The 20,241-nt window shown below is 44.4% G+C and overlaps 1 long non-coding RNA gene and 1 other non-coding gene across 7 annotated transcripts in view; both read right to left on the bottom strand.

The window, feature by feature from the left end:
* LOC103348448 (uncharacterized) overlaps window positions 1–20,241 on the bottom strand; it is a 220,030-nt gene that overhangs the window by 46,553 nt on the left and 153,236 nt on the right. The window lies entirely within an intron of this gene.
* Window positions 1,034–1,196, bottom strand: LOC127491431 (U1 spliceosomal RNA). The gene has a single exon (XR_007920091.2). It is a non-coding gene; the product is annotated as a U1 spliceosomal RNA (small nuclear RNA).

Here is a 20,241-nt window from a genome sequence, read left to right on the forward strand (position 1 = left end):
ACCACGATGCCAACAGTTTTAATTTTAAACCCATCTTCCCCGTTCTGATGATATGAGAACTTCACCCATGGCACTACTACTTTATAACTTTCATTTTTAATTAAAGAAGTTAAATTGGCAACAGAAAACACTTTGCTTTCATAGTAGCTTTGTTAATAAAAAGTTAAAGTTAAAAGCAGCGTACGTGTGGATAAAATCAAGTCCCAGACTCCAGCTTCACCTGTATGTCATGCAGGCATTAAGCTGAACGTTCACGCTGATGACAATCTGTTAAGAGAAGAAATTCGGAGATGACCAACTCTTTTGGCTGAGTACTAGTCTAAAAATGAGACTGGGTAATTTTACCCAGGAAAGATTTCAGAATTATGAAGACAACTTTCAAGATCATACTTAGATAACTAGCAATGTGGGGTGACAAAAATCCCAAAGAAAGTAATATAAAAGTAATTATTTTTAAAAGGAAACATGGTAGATGTCGATGCATAAGGGGGAAAGCTATGATGATCAATTTCAAGAAAAGAACCAACCTTGAGGCATAAAAGCAATATATAGATGTAAAGGATTTTTTATTATCATAGTATGAACAAATAAAATACTTTTGGTTTTAGGCAGCTTTTCCTCACTATCACTAAACCCCAGAAAGTCCTACTTATGAAGGAAGGGGGTTTGGGAGGTTTACAGTCCACGATGGAGCAGTCACATTAGTTCAGCATTTGCTAAAGGCAGCCATGGTGGAGAACAGAGCACTGGCTCCACTGCGGGCCAGGAAGCAGAAAGTAGTGCATGGAGTCCACACCGATGTGGTCTCTCCTTGTAAAGCCACCATGACTCAAATAATGAGGCCCCACCCTGACACCCAGTCCAAGCTCATCACTTCTCAAGACATCACCAATGGGTTAAGTTGCTACCTAATGCCACCATTAACCATTAATCCATTAACATAGACTTTGGGGACCAGATCTTTAGCGCATGGGCCTTGGGAGGGACATGCAAACTGACATCCAAACCACAGCACGTTTTAATAAATTTTTTTTAGGAGAAAGCATGAACGCAGTCCCCCACTACCACAAGTTATGCAGCCGAGTTTCCCACAGTTGGGGAAATCGCAGGGTCGGCACATCTGTGGTGCAGTGGATGAGCCTTGCCCTGGAAAAGCAACCTTTGTGATCCTGGGACCTCGCCTGCCAGATAAGGATCCATAGCACTTAATTGATTTGCTTATTGTGAAGGGAGAGACTTAGCTATTCTTTTAGAATTGCAGAAAATCTTATTGAAAACCAACAAGCTCAAGAAACAGAACAGCAGATTTCTAATCAACCTGAACTTCTTCATTCCTCCATATTTTTAAAAAGATTTTATTTTTTTGAGAGATACAGTTACAGACAGAGAGGGACAGAGAGAAAGGTCTTCCATCTACTGGTTCACTCCCCAAATGACTGCAATGGGCGGAGCTGGGCCAATCTAAAGCCAGGAGCCAGAAGCAAGGAGCCATGAGTTTCTTCCAGGTCTCCTGTGTGGGGGCAGGGGCCCAACCACTTGGGCCATCTTCCACTGCTTTCCCAGGCCTTAAGCAGAGAACCAAATAGGAAGAAGAACCACCGAGACACAAACCAGCACCCATATGGGATGCCTGTGCCGCAGGCAGAGGCTTAACCTACAACATCACCAGCCAGCCCCATTCTTCCATATTTTTTTTTTTTTTTTGACAGGCAGAGTTAGACAGTGAGAGAGAAAGAGAGACAGAGAGAAAGGTCTTCCTTCTGTTGGTCCATTGGTTCACCCCCCAAATGGCTGCTACGGCCGGCGCACTGCGCCGATCCGAAGCCAGGAGCCAGTGCTTCCTCCTGGTCTCCCATGCAGGGGCAGGGCCCAAGCACTTGGGCCATCCTCCACTGCACCCCCAGGCCACAGCAGAGAGCTGGACTGGAAGAGGAGCAACCGGGACAGAATCCAGTGCCCCAACCAGGACTAGAACCCGGGGTGCCAGCACCGCAGGTGGAGGATTAGCCTAGTGAGCCACGGTGCTGACCTCCATATTTTTAATATATACCCATTATCAAAGAATCCTAAGATCTTTAAATTGAACTAAAAGAAACCCAGTCACACCAGGCAAGAAAACCAAGAAAAAAATAGTCAAAATTTAAAGATCTCCCATCCACTAGTTCACTTCCCAAATGACCAGGCTGAAGTCAGGAGCAATAACTTAATCGTGGGTCTCCCCCTCAGGTGGCAGGAACCCAACCATTTGAGCCATCACCTGCTGCCGCAGAGCGCACATGAGCAGGAGGCCGGCACTGAGAGCAGGGCCTGGATCTGAGCCCAGGCTCTTAACCACTCTGACAAAACCCCATATGGAACTTACAACAAACGCAGGATTTCACGAAGACAATGAAACACTTCCTGGTGGATGCATCAAGTGCCAACAAGTGTTTGGAAGACAGAGTGAATGCAGGCTTTCTGGTTCCCACCGTGAGATGGAAAAAAGTACACACTACCCTCTCTCTCCTACTGAACTCAGCTATAAAACAAAGACAGGATGCATGCATTTGGGGACTCTGGCAGATTGGAGGAAAAGGACATAATTCCAAGCACCAAGCCATCCACTTTGTGAACTCAGCAACAGGATAAACCACAGCCCCAATCCCAGACTGAACACTGGTGCAGCACATTTGGGTCGGATCCAGGCTTTGAAAATTGAATTCCCATTGGAACTACAACCCATAGATCTGGTCTGAACTCATAGACTGAATCCCACTGAAAAGATAAAGGTTTAATGCGTAAGACAACTAAAACATGAAGGTGTTGAGGGAAGGGTAGCGGGACCTATAAGGTGATGAGGTTGTCATCACTTCTTTTTTGTTTTCAGACTTTCAAAAAAAGATTTATTTATTTATTTGAGAGGAAGAGTTACAGCGAAACAGAGGGAGAGACATAGAGAGTCTTCCATCTCCAAATGGCCACAATAGCCAGAGCTGAGCTGATCTGAAGCCAGGGGCTAGGAGCTTCTTCCAGGTCTCCCATGTGGGGGCAGGGGCAATATCCCACTGTTTTCCCAGGTCACCAGCAGGGAGCTGGATCAGAAGTGGAGCAGCCGAGACTCAAACCAGTGCCCATATGGGATGCTGGCGCCTCAGGTGGAGGTTTCACCTGCTACACAATAGCACCCACCCTCTGTATCACTTCTGAGTAGTGTAACACTGATTCTAAATAGATTGAAAAGCAAGTTCATTGTAAGCCCAAATACAATGAAACTGTATTGAAACATTACAAAAAAAATGGATACAGGAAAATGGATTCCAATAATACATGAATCTTCATAGTGACTTCATTTGTATTAGCCAAAAACTGAAATCAGCTTAGATGTTCTTTAACTGCCGAGTGTTTAAACCACCTTGGTACATACATGTCACAGTCTGTGACTCATCAATTATTGGAACACACAACCACGAAATGAGCGAAAAGGCCAACTCAGAACATTATAAACTGTATGACTGCACTTATCTAGCACTTTTGAAAAGAATGGAGGAGAGATTAATGGTTGCCAGAAGTTAGGACAAGGTCAGTTGAAAGAAGCAGAGTGTGAAGACAGAAAGAAAACACAAATATTCCTTGGGCTTTCTATGATGCTGAAACTGTTCATTATCTTGACTGGGTGGTGGATACACAAATATAAGCAGGTGATCCAACTGTATAGAACTGAACACACACACACACACACACACACACACAGCCAGCGCAAATAAAACAGGAAATCCAGAAAACACTGGTGGAATGTACCAATACCAATATTCTGGTTGTGATTATATACTATAATTTTATAAAATGTTCTCATTGGGGAAATCTGAGAAAACTACACAAAGAATCTTTTGGTATTACTTGTTACAACTGCTGTGAAACCACAAATTGTTTCATGAAATTTTCAAAAACGTTAAAATGATCAAATAACCAAGAAGACAGGAAATGTTAACCAGAAGAATTAAAAGTAGGAGGGGCTGGCGCCACGGCTCACTTGGTTAATCCTCTGCCTGCAGCACTGACATCACATATGGGTGCCGGGTTCTAGTCCCTGTTGCTTCTCTTCCAGTCCAGCTCTCTGCTGTGGCCCAGGGAAGGCTGTGGAGGATGGCCCAAGTACTTGGGCCCCTGCACCTGCATGGGAGACCAGGAAGAAGCACCTGGCTCCTGGCTTTGGATCGGCGCAGCATGCCGGCCGTAGCAGCAATTTGTGGGGTGAACCAACGGAAGGAAGACCTTTCTCTCTGTTTCTCTCTCACTTTCTATAACTCTATCTGTCAAATAAAAAAAAGTATAAATGGATTCTATTCTCTAATAAAATATGTACAGCAACTGAGTAGGTTAAAAGAAACAAGAACTATATACTGCCCACAAGAAATTCACTTTGCTTGAAGGATACACATAGGCTAAAAGTCAAGGGAATGGGCTGGCAATGTGGCTCACTTGGCTAATCCTCCACCTGTGGTGCTGGCACCTCAGGTTCTAGTCCCAGTCGGGGTGCTGGATTCTGTCCCGGTTTCTCCTCTTCCAGTCCAGCTCTCTGCTGTGGCCTGGGGGTGCAGCGGAGGATGGCCCAAGTGCTTGGGCCCTGCACCCCATGGGAGACCAGGAGGAAGCACCTGGCTCCTGGCTTCGGATTGGCACAGTGCGCCGGCCATAGCAGCCATTGGTGAGGTGAACCAACGGAAGGAAGACCTTTCTCTCTGTTTCTTGCTCTCACTGTCTAACTCTGCCTGGCAAAAAAAAAAAAAAAAAAAAAAATCAAGGGAATGAAAAAGATATTCCATGCAAATGGTAACCAAGAGAGCAAAGAGGGCTAATCTTACAGCTGATGAAATAGCTTAAAGTTTAAAAACTCACCAGAAACATCATAATATATAATGATAAAGGAGTCAATCAGTAAGGTAGAAAAATTAATATAAATACACCCAACACTGGAATAACTAAATATATAAATATTAAGAAATTAAAGGAGAAATAGAGAGCAATACAATAATAGTACAGGACCTCAATATCCCATTTTCAACAATGGGCACATAATCCAGAAAACAGTCAATGTCAATAAGGAAACAGAAGAGTTGAACAATGCTACAGACCAAATAGACCCAAAAGAAACACACAGAACATTCCATACAAGAACAACATAATACATTATTTTCAAATGCACATGAAACATTCTCCAGGTTAGATTATATGATAGGCCACAAAATAAGTCAACAAATTTAAGAACACTAAAATTATCAGTTAATTCTCTGACCACAGTGGCATGAAACTAAAAATTCAGTAATGAGAGGAAAATTCATAAGTATGCAGAAATTAAACAACACACTCTCACATTTTTGAACAACCAGTGAGCCAAAGAATAAGCAAAAAAAAAAAAAAACAAATCAAAAATATTGAGACAAATGAAAACTGAAACAGTACACAATAACTTAGGGGAATTAACAAAAGTTATTTAAGAGGGAAGTTTATGATGATAGAGAACTACATTAGCGAAATATAAAGATCAAAACAACATAATTTTATCCTTGAAGAAACAAACAAAAAAGACTAAGATCAAAGTCAGCAGAAAGAAGGAAATAATAAAGACTAAAGAAGAAATAAAGGAAATAGATACCAGAAAAACAACAAAAAGATCAATTAAACTAAGAGTAGGGTTTTTTAAAAGATAAACAGATTTGATAACTTTTTTAAAGATTTATTTATTTATTTGAAAAGCAGAGTTACAGAGAGAGAGAGAGAGAGAGGGAGATCTTCCATCTGTTAGTTCACTCCCCAAATGGCTGCATTGCCAGAGCTGGGCCTACCCGAAGCCCGGAGCCTGGAGCTTGTTCCAGGTCTCCCACGCAGGTCTGGGGGCCCAAGCACTTGAGCCATCCTCTACTGCTTTCCCAGGCCATAGCAGAGAGCTGGATCAGAACTGGCGCCCGTATGGGATGCCAGCACTGCAGGCAGCAGCTTAACCCTCTACGCCACAGTGCCAGCCCCAGATTTGATAAATCTTTAGCTAGACTAAGAAAAAGAAAAAGAGAAAGACTCAAAGTCTTAAGTTAGAGACATAGTTGATATCACATAAGTACAAAGGATCAGAAGAGACTACCAAGAAAGGTTATACACTATGCCAACAAACTGATATCCTAGAAGAAATGGATAAATATCTAGAAATATGCAACCTAGGCTGGAACATGAAAAGTAGAAAATCTGAACAGACTACTAAAGAGGAAGGAGACTGAGTCACTAATTAAAAATCTCTACCAATGTTTAAGGAAGAATAATTGCAAATTCTTCTCAAACTCTTCCAAAAAACTGAAGAGGAAGGAACACTTGCAAATTCATTTCATGAAGCCAGCATGACCTGATAACAAAGCCAGACAAGGACACTACAAGGAAAGAGAGTTACTGAACAATATCCCTATGAATATAGCTACAAAAATTCTCAACTACCAGACCAAATTCAGCAACACATTTAAGGGCTCATACACCATGACCAAATAGGATTTATCCCTGGGATGCAAGAATGATTCAACATATGCAAAGCACTAAATGTGAAATATCATATTAACAAACTGAAGGATAAAAGTCAAATAATCATCTCAGCAAATGCAGAAAAGGCATTTGACAAAATGCAGCAGCCTTTCATGATTAAAAAAATACTCAACAAATTAGATACAGGAGTGTACTTCAGCATAAGAAAGGTCCTATGCAATGAGCTCACAGCAAACAAACTTCATACTCTATGGCAAAAAGCTGAACGTTTTTCTGCTAAGTTTGGTAATAAGGCAAAGATGCCCATTCTCACCACTTCTACTCAATGTAGCCAGGGTAATTAGGCAAGAAAAAGAAATAAAAGGCATCCAAATTAGAAAAGGATCAAAATTGTCTCTGTTTGCTTCAAGATGCATGTTGGATGCCCTAAAGACTCCACATAAATATTGTTAGAATAAATGAATTCAGAAAAGTTTTAGTAAACAAAATCAGCATTCCAAAATCAGTAGTGTTTCTATACACTAGCAATGAACTATTTGAAAAAGAAAACAAGAAAACAATTCCATTTACAATAGCCTCAAAAAAAAAAAAAAGCTACTTAGGAATAAACTTAACCAAGGAAGTAATAGATCTGCACACTGAAAACCATAAAACTTTGATTAAAGAAATGGAAGAAGAGGCCAGTGCCACGGCTCAGTATGCTAATTCTCCACCTGCGGTGCCGGCACCCCGGGTTCTAGTACCGGTCGGGGCACCAAATTCTGTCCTGATTGCTCCTCTTCCAGGCCAGCTCTCTGCTATGGCCCGGGAGTGCAGTGGAGGATGGCCCAGGTCCTTGGGCCCTGCACCCGCATGGGAGGCCAGGAGAAGCACCTGGCTCCTGGCTTCCGATCAGCGCGGTGCGCCGGCCACAGCAGCCATTGTGGGGTGAACCAAGGGAAAAGGAAGACCTTTCTCTCTGTCTCTCACTGTCCACTCTGCCTGTCAAAAAAAAAAAAAGAAAGAAAGAAAGAAAGAAAGAAAGAAAGAAAGAAAGAAAGAAAGAAAGAAAGAAAGAAAAAGAAAAAGAAAAGAAAGAAAGAAATGGAAGAAGAAATGGAAAATGGAAAGATATCCTATGTTCATAGATTTGAAGAATTACTTTTGTTAAAATGTCCATACCACCCAAAGCGACCTACAGGTTCAATGCAATTTCTATCAAAATTCTAGTAGTATTTTAGGAGAGAAATAGAAAAACAATGCTAAAATTCACATAGAGCCTCAAAGAGCCCCAATCTCCAAGGCAATCTTGAGCAAAAAGAACTCATCTGGAGGCAATATACTACTTGATTTCAAAAATACAGATGCTGCTCAACTTACGATGTAGTTAGTTACATCCCAGTAAACCTATCATAAGTTAAAAATATCATAGGTCAAAAGGCATTAGTACACCCAAACAACGGAACATCATTGCTTAGCAACACAGTGCACTGCAGAGGACCAGTTGTTAACCCTCATGATCATGAAGCTGGGGTAAGAGACTATTGTACCACATATCACTAACCTGGGACAAAAATTAAAATTCAAAATTTGAAATATGGTTTCTACTGAATGTGTATCACTTTTGTACCATCATAAAGTAAAAAAAAAAATCACAAGTAAAAATCATTGTAAGTTAGGGATCATCCTGTATAGAACAAAGCTGCAATAATTAAACAATGTGGTGGCTGGTACTCAGCTCAATAAGCTAATCCTCCACCTGCGGCGCCGGCACACCGGGTTCTAGTCCCGATCGAGGCGCCGGATTCTGTCCCAGTTGCCCCTCTTCCAGTCCAGCTCTCTGCTGTGGCCCGGGAGTGCAGTGGAGGATGGCCCAAGTGCTTGGGCTCTGCATTGCATGGGAGACCAGGAGAAGCACCTGGCTCCTGCCATCGGATCAGCGTGGTGCACTGGCCACAGAGTGCCAGCCGCAGCGGCCATTGGAGGGTGAACCAACGGTAAAGGAAGACCTTTCTCTCTCTCTCTCTCTCTCACTGTACACTCTTCCTGTCAAAAAAAATGAAAACAAAAACAACAACAACAACAAAAAAAAACAATGTGGTACTGGTGTAAAAACAGACAGACGAATGGAACAAAACAGAGAGCTCAGAATAAATCTACATTTCTGGTCAACTGATCTTTGACAGAAGTGCCAAGAACACACAATTGGTAAAGGACCATCTCTTCAATAAACAGTGCTGGGGGCCGGCGCCGCGGCTCACTAGGCTAATCCTCCGCCTGCGGCACCGGCACACCAGGTTCTAGTCCCGGTTGGGGCACCGGATTCTGTCCTGGTTGCCCCTCTTCCAGGCCAGCTCTCTGCTGTGGCCAGGGAGTGCAGTGGAGGATGGCCCAAGTGCTTGGGCCCTGCACCCCATGGGAGACCAGGAGAAGCACCTGGCCCCTGCCATCGGATCAGCGCAGTGCGCCGGCCACAGCGGCCATTGGAGGGTGAACCAACGGCAAAGGAAGACCTTTCTCTCTGTCTCTCTCTCTCCTCTCTCACTGTCCACTCTGCCTGTCAAAAAAAAAAAAAAAAAAAAAAAAAACACTGCTGGGAAAACTGAATATCTGTATGCAGAAGAATGAAACTGGATCCTTACCTCATACCATATTCACAAATCAACTCAAAATGGATTGAAAACTTAAGATCTGAAATGGTGAAACTACTAGGACAAATACTGGAGAAAGCTGCTTGACATTGATCTGGGCAGAGACATTTTGGATGTGATCCCAAAAATACAGACAACAAAAGCACAAACAGGCAAATGGGATTACATCAAACTAAGTAGCTTCTACACAAAAAAAGAAAGAATAAACAGAGCCAAGAGACAATCTACGGCATGGGAGAAAATATTTGCAAACCACCCATCAGCCAGGAGTTAACTTCCAAAACATATAAGGAATCCAAACAACTCAACAGCAAGAAAACAAATAACCTAATTTAAAATCGGCAAAGAACTCAAATCAACATTTCTCAAAAGAAGACACACACATGGCCAACAGGTATACAAAAACTGCTCACCATCACTAACCACCAGGGAAATACAAATTAAAATCACAGTGAGATATCATCTCACACCATTGTAGGAATGCACATCATCTGAGCCACTATGGAAAATAGATGGTGGTTCTTTGAAAAATTAAAAATAGGACTTCCATATGATGCAGCGATACCACTAGTGTGTATATACCAAAGGAAAGGATGCTGAAGGGATAGCCGCACTCCCGTGTTCACAATGGCCAAGAAAAATATGGCAGCAACCTAAGTGTCCATTGATGGATGAATTGATGGAAAATACAATGGAATACTAGTTAGCCTTTAAAAAATTGTGTCACTGGCAAGGTGGATGGACCCAGAGAACATGATGCTAAGCCAGATACGAAAAGACAAGCACTACATGATCTTACACATACATGGAAGCTTAAAAGTGGAATTTACAGAAGCAGAGAATAGATGCTGGTTACAGAGGAAGGTCAACGGAGAACAGGGACAGAGTGGTCGGAGGGTACAAAGCTGAGTTAGGATAAATACTTTCTGGAGATCTATGCACAGCATGGTGTCCATAGTTAATAATAATGTATTTTTGGAAATTACTAAAATGGTAGACCTTAATGGTCTCACTACAAAAATGATAATGATGTGAGGAATGGATATGTCAACTGCTGTGGTCATCATTTCACAATGTACACTTATATTAAAGCATCAAATTGTATACTGTAAACACATACAATTGTATCTCAGTAAACCTGAAAAAAATGAAGCTATTTCTTTTGAATGTTACCATATGATGGATGTATCTACTTCCATTCTCTCTCTAAAATTATACTAATGTTAGTTTCTAAAAAGAATAAATAAAAGCTATAAACCTTCAAGAAGAAGAGACAATAATAACACTCTTGGAAATTAGAAAGCAGGTAGAAGAATCACTTAACAGATACAAGAATGCCACATCCTAAACTGGGAGTCGACCTAATCTATACCTCGCTGCCTTCAGAATCCTTCTATCATGCTGATCCCACTCACTCTCCAAAGGTCTCCTCCCCTTTGATATCACCTGTATCACCACTCAGTTCACTCTAAAACCCTACCTGTGTGACCGAATGAGAATAAGAATAAACCACCTCCCATGGAGCACTTACGAAGTACCCCCCAACCCTCTTATACTGTCAAGTTCTTATAAAATGAAGAGACTTTGCCATTTGGTGATTCTCAAGGGCTTTCTTATTTTTCAGTGTTATTCTCCAATTTGCATGTCAATTTCTTGAGCGGGACGGGGGTAAATTCTATTTCATCCAATTCTAAAATTTTTCACAGCCCCAGAGTGCAGATAATAAGCAGCACTACACACCTTCCAATGTCCTTTAGAACCAGTTTGCTAATGCCCAATCAGCAACAGAAGTGACAGCGGCAGAGCCGGCATATGCACCTGGGTTTCATTCCTGACTCTGCTCCTGATTCCGGCTTCCTGCCAATGCACACCCTAGGAAGCAGCAGGGGGGCTCACGGCCCTGAGTTCCTGCCACCCCCATGGAGTCCTGGATTGCATTCCCCAGCCCCAACTTTGACCTTGACCCAGCCCCAGTAGTTGCAGGCAGCACAGGAGAGTTCTGCTGTGTATCTGTCTCTTGGTGTCTCTCAAATTAAAAAAAAAAAAAAATGAAATAAAAAAATACAGGGAGCATGTGTCTATTGCCACTGTAGGTCTTTCCACAAAAAAAAAAAAAAAAAAAATTTGTCAGTCATCCTGAATGACAGCAGGTGGCATACCAGAGACCCATCTATCCATGTACTGCAGGGTGACCTGACTAGTTTCGCATTTAGCAATCAGACTTCTAAATAGCAATAAACCCCATGCTGAGTAGGCAACAGATGAAAAAAAAAAGCTGCCTTTTATGGCACTTCATGATAATGACTTTATTGCCAAAAGCCATATTAGCAGAAGATGGAAGATTCAATTTATAGAATCTCCTGAACGCCTGTATGTTCAGCAACAGCCTGTTTATGCCCGAGAAGAGAAGGGTGCCTGTGGAAACCGCATCCGAGGGACGACCCTCGATGTGCTCAGCTCTGCCGGGTCAAGGAGCCCACGCTCTGCCCTCTCTCCACCCCGGAGGGGCAAAACCAAAGAAATCAACGAGGGCTTCCTGCTCTGAACCTCCGCGTCGGAGCGGGGCTGTGCCGATTGGCACTTGCCGCCACCATCTCAAAGTCACTGAAGACAATTCCGAGGACTGCCAGAAAAACTTCCTCTTCCAGAGACAACAAAAGCAGATGGAAAACTGCTAGAATGGCTCAACTATGTGGCACTTTTATAACATTTATGTGGCTCTTGGAAAAAAAAAATCAGCTTTAATTGACTTTGCCGCTTCCCGTGTCCCAGTTCTGTCAAAGCCTCTTCTGCTTTGTTTAGGGAAGTAAATTGGGGAACAGCCCACTCAGGATACACCTTCAGCGGGTGCCGTTCAGACACGGTGCACGCGCTCTCAGGTCCTTGCCAAAAAGGCATGCGAGGAAGTCTCAGAAGGAAAAATATTCCAAATAAAACCCATTTCTCAGATGGCACTTGGAGCCAGCGTTGTGGCACAGTGAGTTAAGCTGCCGTTTGGGATGCCAGCAACCCATACAGGAGCACGGGTTCAAGTCCCAGCTGCTCTGCTTCTGACCCAGCCCCCTGCTGATGCACCTGAAAGCAGCAGAAGACGGACCCAGGAATTGGGCCCCTGCACCCATGTGGGAGACCTGGATGGAGTTCCTGGCTCCTGGCTTTGGCCTGGCCCAGCCATGGCCATTGTGTCCATTTGGAGAGTGAACCAGAGGATGGAAGATCTCTTTCTCTCTCTCTCTCTCTCTCTCTCTCTCTCTCTCTGTCTCTGCACATCTCTTCCTCTTTGTCACTCTGCCTTTCAAATAAATAAATTTTAAAAAATCATTACTATTCAGAAACAAGGCACTCCTCAGATCCTTGCCAGAAAGGCGAGCAAGGAAGCAGCAGAGGAAAAACATTTAAAATAAAACCCATTTCTCAAGATGGCATTGAAAAGAAAACAAGCAGAGATCCAACAGGCAACGCATTCCCTCGGGTGGCCTAACACAGCCTCCTGCTCGCTGCGTAGCCCAGAGGATGCTACTGAACCTCTCTGATTGCTGCCGCCCGCATAGGAGGAACAACACCCACGTGAAGGAGGACTCCATAGTCACCATGAGCACCTTGGAAGGGGTGGGGTGAAAAGAAAGGCGAGGAAGACTCTTCTCTAAGTCTCAGAAAGTGTAAGTAACGGGTTTAAAAAACAAAGACAGAAATAATCTTTCCCCTTCATGGATAACCTTGATCTTGGGTTAGCATTCTAGCTGTGTCTCCTGGAAACCTGATGCAGATGAGGTGACAGCTGTGTCACGGGGCTGTCGCTGGACAGGGAAGGGAGGCAGAGAGAAGCTGTGGCTCAATAGAATGAGGAAGTGGCGCCAAGGGGGCTGTTAGGGCTGAGGACGGGGCCTGTCCCCAAGATGGGCGCGTAACAGAACAAAATACTAGATTTAAAGTATGGGTATATTTTAGCTGCTTTGTCATTACTTTTCTCTCTCTAACCCTTTTGATTATATAATAAACATAATTACTTAAAAACAAAATACCTTGTCCCACAGTCAAGGTCAAGAAATGAACTCATGAGCCACCACAGAAATCCTCCCTGTGCTTGTCCCGGTGTCAACCCTTCTACTGCTCAGAAGAAACCACCATCCTGGCTTTTAATAGTAATTAGTTCTTCTGGTTTTTTCCCAGTGATGTTGTCACCAAGTATACGCTCCTAGACACTGTATCTTTGCTCTTTAAAGAATGTGACATCTGTTGTGTCTCAATGAATTGTCCATGTCCCTATCCGTCCCTTTCATTGTTATAATTCACCTGTTTAACAACCTAGGACAACTGACTAACAGTTTCTCACAGTCTGGTTCTGCTGACTGACGCTCGAGGATAAATTCCACGTGCCGCTTGCTACCTGGCAGCTGGATGCAGAGGCCGGCTCAGACTCCGGTTCGACCCCCTGGCAACACGGTAAGTGATGTAAACTCCTTCATCAGGAGACGCATGAAGTCTAGAGATCTGTTTGTGATGTGAGCAGCTGCCAGTGCCCGCACCAATGCCTAAATCCATTAAAATGCTGCTATTCCATTATTTCTTTGTTATTGGTCAGAATATTTTTAAGTTTTTATTTATCAACTTTTAAAAATGTATTTGAAAAGCAGAGAGACAGAGACACACCAACAGAGAGAGATCTTCCATCTGCTGTTCACTCCCCGTATGCTCACCACAGCCAGGAATGGGCCAGGCCAAAGTGAGACCCAGGAATGCCATCTGGGCCTTCCTCATGGGTGGTGGGGACCCAGGTGCTGGAGCTATCATCTGCCGCCTCCCAGGGTGTGCGCTAGCAGGAGGCCCGAACTGGAAGCAGAGCCGGAACTCAGCCCGGGCACTCTAATACGGGTTGTTGGCATCCCGAGCATCCAGTGCCTGCCCCTAGTTGGAATAAATAAGCAGAACACAGAAAGACAAGTACCACAGGTTCTCCCTTATGTGTGGGAAGGGAGGGAGGGAGGAAGGGAGGAAGGAAGGAAGGAAGGAAGGAAGGAAGGAAGGAAGGAAGGCAGGGAAGAGGGAGGAAGGAAAGAAAGGAGGGAGGGGGAGGGAGGAAGGAAGGAAGGAAGGAAGGAAAGGAGGAAAGGAGGGAAGGAGGAAGGAAGGGAGGGAGGGAGGAAGGAAGGAAGGAACGAAAGGAGGGAGGGAGGGAAGAAGGGAGGGTCTGTGTGTATCAGTAGCGCTGCAAATATAGTTTCTTTTTATTTTTTTTTTATTTTTATTTTTTGACAGGCAGAGTGGACAGTGAGAGAGAGAGACAGAGGGAAAGGTCTTCCTTTTTGCCGTTGGTTCACCCTCCAATGGCCGCCACGGCCAGCGCGCTGCGGCTGGCGCACCGCGCCTATCCGATGGCAGGAGCCAGGTACTTATCCTGGTCTCCCATGGGGTGCAGGGCCCAAGCACCTGGGCCATCCTCCACTGCACTCCCGGGCCACAGCAGAGAGCTGGTCTGGAAGAGGGGCAACCGGGACAGAATCCGGTGCCCCGACCGGGACTAGAACCCGGTGTGCCGGTGCCGCAAGGCGGAGGATTAGCCTAGTGAGCCGCGGCACCGGCCGCAAATATAGTTTTTTAAATTCTGTTTCATACCTTTGTGAAATTGATGATTAAGAACGTTATAATCGGGCCAGTGCTGTAGTGTGTCGAGTAAAACCGCTGCCTGCAGTGCCGGCATCCCATAAGAGCAATGATTTGAGTCTCGGCTGCTCCACTTCCGATCCAACTCTCTGATGTGGCCTGGGAAAGCAGTGGAAGATTGGCCCAAGTCCTTGTGGCCACTTGAGGAGTGAACCAGCAGATGGAAGATCTCTCTCTCTCTCTCTCTCTCTCTCTCTCTCTCTGCCTCAGCCTCTCTGTAACTCTCCCTTTCAAATAAATAGATAAATCTTAAAAAAAAAAAAAAAAAAGAATGTTATACTGGGGCTGGCTCTGTGGCGTAGTGGGTAAAGAAAGCCCCAGTCTGCAGTGCTGGCATCCTATATAGGCGCTGGTTCAAAACCTGGCTCCTCCACTTCCCATCCAACTCTCAGCTGTGTCGTAGGAAAGCAGTGGAAGATAGCCTGTCTTTGGGCCTCTACACCCACATGGGAGACTCGGAAGAAGCTCCTGGCTCCTGGCTTCAGATCAGCCCAGCTCCGGCCATTGCGGCCATTTGGGGAGTGAACCAGTGGATAGAAGACCTCTCTTTCTCTCTGCCTCTGCCTCTGTGTAACTCTTTCAAATAAAAAAAAAGAATGTTATACTAGTATAGCTTTAATGATCTGTGATTACTTTGAAATCTAATGTTAGATGGATGAAATGGTCATTTTTTCATTCAATTATTGTTTATAGCTGTTATCTATATTACCATTAAACTAGGGTCTTTGGTGAAGCATTATGCCTTTTTACTGTAATGTAAATTTAAAAGATGTCATTTCGAAAACTAAAAAAAAGCAAAAGGAAGAAGGGAAGGAGGAAAAAAGAGGGAGGGAAGGATTATCATTATAAGAATTGTATCTACAGGCCAGCACTGCGGCTCAGTAGGCTAATCCTCCGCCTTGCGGCGCCGGCACACCGGGTTCTAGTCCCGGTCAGGGCGCCGGATTCTGTCCTGATTGCTCCTCTTCCAGGCCAGCTCTCTGCTATGGCCTGGGAGTGCAGTGGAGGATGGCCCAAGTGCTTGGGTCCTGCACCCCATGGGAGACCAGGGTAAGTACCTGGCTCCCGCCTTCGGATAGGCGCAGTGCGCCAGCCACAGCGCGCTGGCCGCGGCGGCCATTGGAGGATGAACCAACGGCAAAAAGGAAGACCTTTCTCTCTGTCTCTCTCTCTCACTGTCCACTCTGCCTGTCCAAAAAAAAAAAAAGAATTGTATCTACAAACTATATTGAAATATTTTTAAAAAACTAATTAAAAATTAAAATAAGAGGGGCCAGCACTGTGGCATGGTAGATTAAGCCTCCACCTGTGGTGCCAGCATCCCATATGGGTACCTGTTCAAGTCCCAGCTGCTTCACTTCCGATTCAGCTCCCTGCTGATGGCCTCAGAAAGCAGTGGAAGATGGCCCAAGTGCTTGGGCTCTCACTCACATGTGAGACCTGGAAGAAGCTCCTGGCTCCTGGCTCTGGCTGTTGCGACCATCTGGGGAGTGAACCAGCAGATAAGATCTCTCTCTCTCTCTCTCTCTCTCTCTCTCTCTCTGCCTCTCCCTCTCTCTGTCTGTAACTCTACCTCTCAAATAAATAAATAAATAAATCTTTTTTAAAAAAATTAAAATAAGAAAGAGGGAGGGATACAACCCCTTCTGCCTCTGGTTGCCCTGGAGGGCAGGATAAATACTTGAATATTTCCTTTATTTACCAATTTTGAGATGATATATCAGATCCCTGTTATCATCTGAAGATGACTAGTTGGGGTTTTATTTAAAAATCATTATAAACTCACTAGTTTAATATTTCTCTTATTATAGTTCAATGGTTCTAAATTTGGCCACTAGGGGTTTTTTCGGGGGGGGGGGGTGTGTGTGCAGGATTCGCTCCTAAAACCTTTTAACATGTTCTTAAAGTCTCTGTTTGGCGTGATAAGATGTTGTAGCTCATTTTGCCCGTTTTCTGCCCCAGACCTGGGATCAGCCATTTCTCCAAGCTGCCCGGCTTCTTTTAGTGAGCATTGATATTTTCAGGCTTCACTCTGGGCACTAGAGATGGTCTCTGCTGGCCTTTGCATTAGTCAGAACTAGAAATGTGCACACACCTACACAAAGATCCTTTAAAAATACAAGCTGGTGAAGTCATACTAATAACTTCGCATTTAAACTCAAGCCTACTCTCAACATCACTCTGTAAGTCATCTGCATATCCTTTCTTCCACAAATGCAAGAGATGGTATAATTGGAACGTCTCATACTTATTCATTTACTTTATTCCATGTTATACACACGGCAGTCTAAGATTAATGATCCTAACCCTACCGGCACCAACCGACTTGCTGAGAATAGTGGGAAAAGATATCTGCATATGCTCTCCTCCTGTCTTCTGTTATTTCTCATAGTTGTACTACACGCACAGTGCCAGAACGTAGAGCTATCACACACCACACTTGCTTCCTTCTTCCCTCAGCCTGAGCTGGCTCAGTAGCTGTATGCTTAATATTTCCCACCAGGCCCTTCTGGTGTCTGGTTCATGGAAACACCATCTTCTGAGTTCTCGCAAATTAATAACTGTAACCTGCACCTTTGTTTTTTTTTTTTCAGAAAGATGTATTTATTTATTTATTTATTTGAAAGTCAGAGTTATACAGAGAGAGAAGGAAAGACAGAGAGAGAGGTCTTCCATCTGCTGGTTCACTCCTCAGCGGCCGGAGCTGTGCTGACCCAAAGCTAAGAGCCAGGAGCTTCTTCTGGGTCTCCCTCGAGGGTGCAGGGACCATCTTCTACTGCTTTCCCATGCCATAACAGAGAGCTGGATCAGAAGTGGAGCAGCCAGGACTCGAACCGGCGCCCATATGGGATGGCGGCACTGCAGGCGGCAGCTTAACCCGCTCTACCACAGCGCCAGTCCCCGTAACCTGCGCTTTTGAATGTATACAAACTTATGGGCTCACATTTTCTTTCCCTAAGGACCTTACACATGTGACTTCATTTCCTTCTGGCATCAAGTATTGCAGTGAAAGAAATCTGATTATGACTTAACTGATTTTCTCTAAGACACTGCTCATTTTCGCTTGGGTAATCAAAGGAATTCTTTCCTTTTGAGAGTGCGACTGTACTACAATATGTCCTAGTGTTGGTCGTTCTGGATGAGCCACTCTGGATCCATATTCTCAGACACATTGCGAGATTTGCAATTTCAAATATTTCCTAATGTCAGGAAATTTTGCTAAAATTACGGCTTTTGGTGTTTATTCTCTGCCCTGGCCTTAGCTTCCTTCTTCAGGGACTCTCAGATGTTGGCTCTTTATTGCCTGTCTTCAATATTTGTCACTTCCTCTAGAACTTTGTTACCTCTTCACTTCTAACGTTTTTCTCTTCTGTTTTATTTGTGTTCCAATTTCTCCTAGGTTAGTTTCCTTTTTTGAAGTTTTGTCTTTTAGTGTTTTTCTCCGCTGTCAGCTTCTCTAATTCTGATTTTTGGTGTTCTTTCATGTCTGGTTTCACTCCCGTGGTGTCTTTCACCTTATTTTGAAGCGGGCCTGAGTTTTGATGTATTTTGTGGCCCTATGTTTGGGTGGACTTTCATTGTGTGTGTACTGTCCTGCTTCTTAGTCTCTTAAAATAACTACTCGGGGTAGGATTTGACCTCAATTGTTTGCTCATTTTTATGGAAAACTAATTTTCCTGAAATTTTAAAGACAGAATGCCTCAAGGTAGCTTTGCTGATTTCACAGAGTTCCCATTTCTGCTTTTATCTTGAAGCATTTAAAAACTTGGAGGTGTAGCAGGCACTGTGACGCAGCAGATTAAGCTGCACTTGGGATACCTGCATCCCATATCAGACAGCAGGTTCAAGTCCTGGCTTCTCTACTTCTGGTCCAGCTTCCTCCTATGCACCCTAGGAGGCAGCAGGTGCTGGTTGGCCCAAATATTTGGATTCCTGTCACCCATGTGGGGAGACATGCGTGGAAGTTCCAGGCTCCGGGCTTCTGCCTGGCCCGCTCCTGGCTGTTGTGGATCAAAATACTCTCTCCCTCACGCTGCCTTTCAAGCAGATGAAAGTAAACACTAAAGATGGGCAGGTTTGCCGTCTGCGATTTCCCAGCTCCATTTCCCTCCAACACTTACATCTTTCCTTCTCTGCTGTCTCCACTCTGCTCAATTGAATCTCCATTCCCAGCAGTTGCTTCTCAGTGTGGGACCCGATCCCGGAAGGGACAACTTAAGACAGTCCCTAGGAGTCCCCTCCAGCCCCTTCAGACTCTGTGACAGGCAGTGTGTGTTCACCATGATGAGAAAGGGCAAAACCGCGTCCCACCTCAGCTGCGGTTCTCAAACCGGCCCACTGCGCTTCCTGGATGACATCCGTTTGCTGTGGGGGGTGCTCCTGTCCTGAAGCCTGTCGGGTGCCCCGCATTCTTCCACGTGGACACTGGGGCTCCGGAGGCTGTTGGTTTGGCTGTGCCATTGCTATTTTGGGGAGCTCTGCGGATACCTTGTCACTAGGTTTATTGTTAACATCATTCATGGATTTTTAGGTTTTCCTCTGTGCTCTATTTTTACTTGTAGATTTGAAAAGATCAGAAAGCTCTTCCACAATAGTCCCCCCACTTTTTTTTTTAATGTAAGGAGTCAGCATTGTCGCATAGTGGATTAAGCCCTTGCTTATGATGCTGGGATCCCACATGAGCACTAGTTTGAGTTCTGGCTGCTCCACTTCTGATCTAGCTTCCTGGTAACGTGCCTATGAAGGCGGCAGATAATGGTCCAAGTACCCATGTGGGAGACCTTGATGGAGTACCTGGCTCCTGGCTTTGGCCCAGCCAGCACCTGGCTGTTGCAAGCATTTGGGGAATAAACCAGTGGATAGAAGATCAATGACTCTCTCTCTCTCTCTCTCTCTCTCTCTCTCTCTCTCTCCCTCTCTCCCTCTCTCCCTCTCTCCCTCTCTCCCTCTCTCCCTCTCTCCACCTATCTCTGTCACTCTGCCTTTCAAATAAAAAACTAGTCTTTCTAAAAAATAACCAATGTAAAATGATCAAACAGCTAATGATTCAACCTGATACATGTTGTATCAATACAAGAAGTTGAAGTAACAAGAATAATATTTCTTTATTATTTGGCAAAAAGAGAAACAGAGAGAAAGAGTGCTCCCATCGACTGGTTCATCCCTCAAATGCCCTCAACCACCAGAGATGCAGAAGCCAGGAGCCAGGGACTCAAGCCAAGTCTCCCGTGTGAATAGCAGGAACCCAGTTACTTGAGCCATCACCCCTGCCTCCCAGGGTCTGCATTATCAGGAAGCTAGAGTCAAGAACTGGATCAAAGTATCAAACCCGGGTGCTCTGATGTGGGACATGGGTGTCTTAACGGGCGTCTTAACAGTTCTGCCCAACACCCATCCCAGCTAATATTTTTAAATGTTAGAAAGATATCGTTTTTATTCTCTTGTACTC

This window comes from Oryctolagus cuniculus, chromosome 18 (genome assembly GCF_964237555.1).
Source record: "Oryctolagus cuniculus chromosome 18, mOryCun1.1, whole genome shotgun sequence".
NCBI classification, from domain to species: Eukaryota; Metazoa; Chordata; class Mammalia; order Lagomorpha; family Leporidae; genus Oryctolagus; species Oryctolagus cuniculus.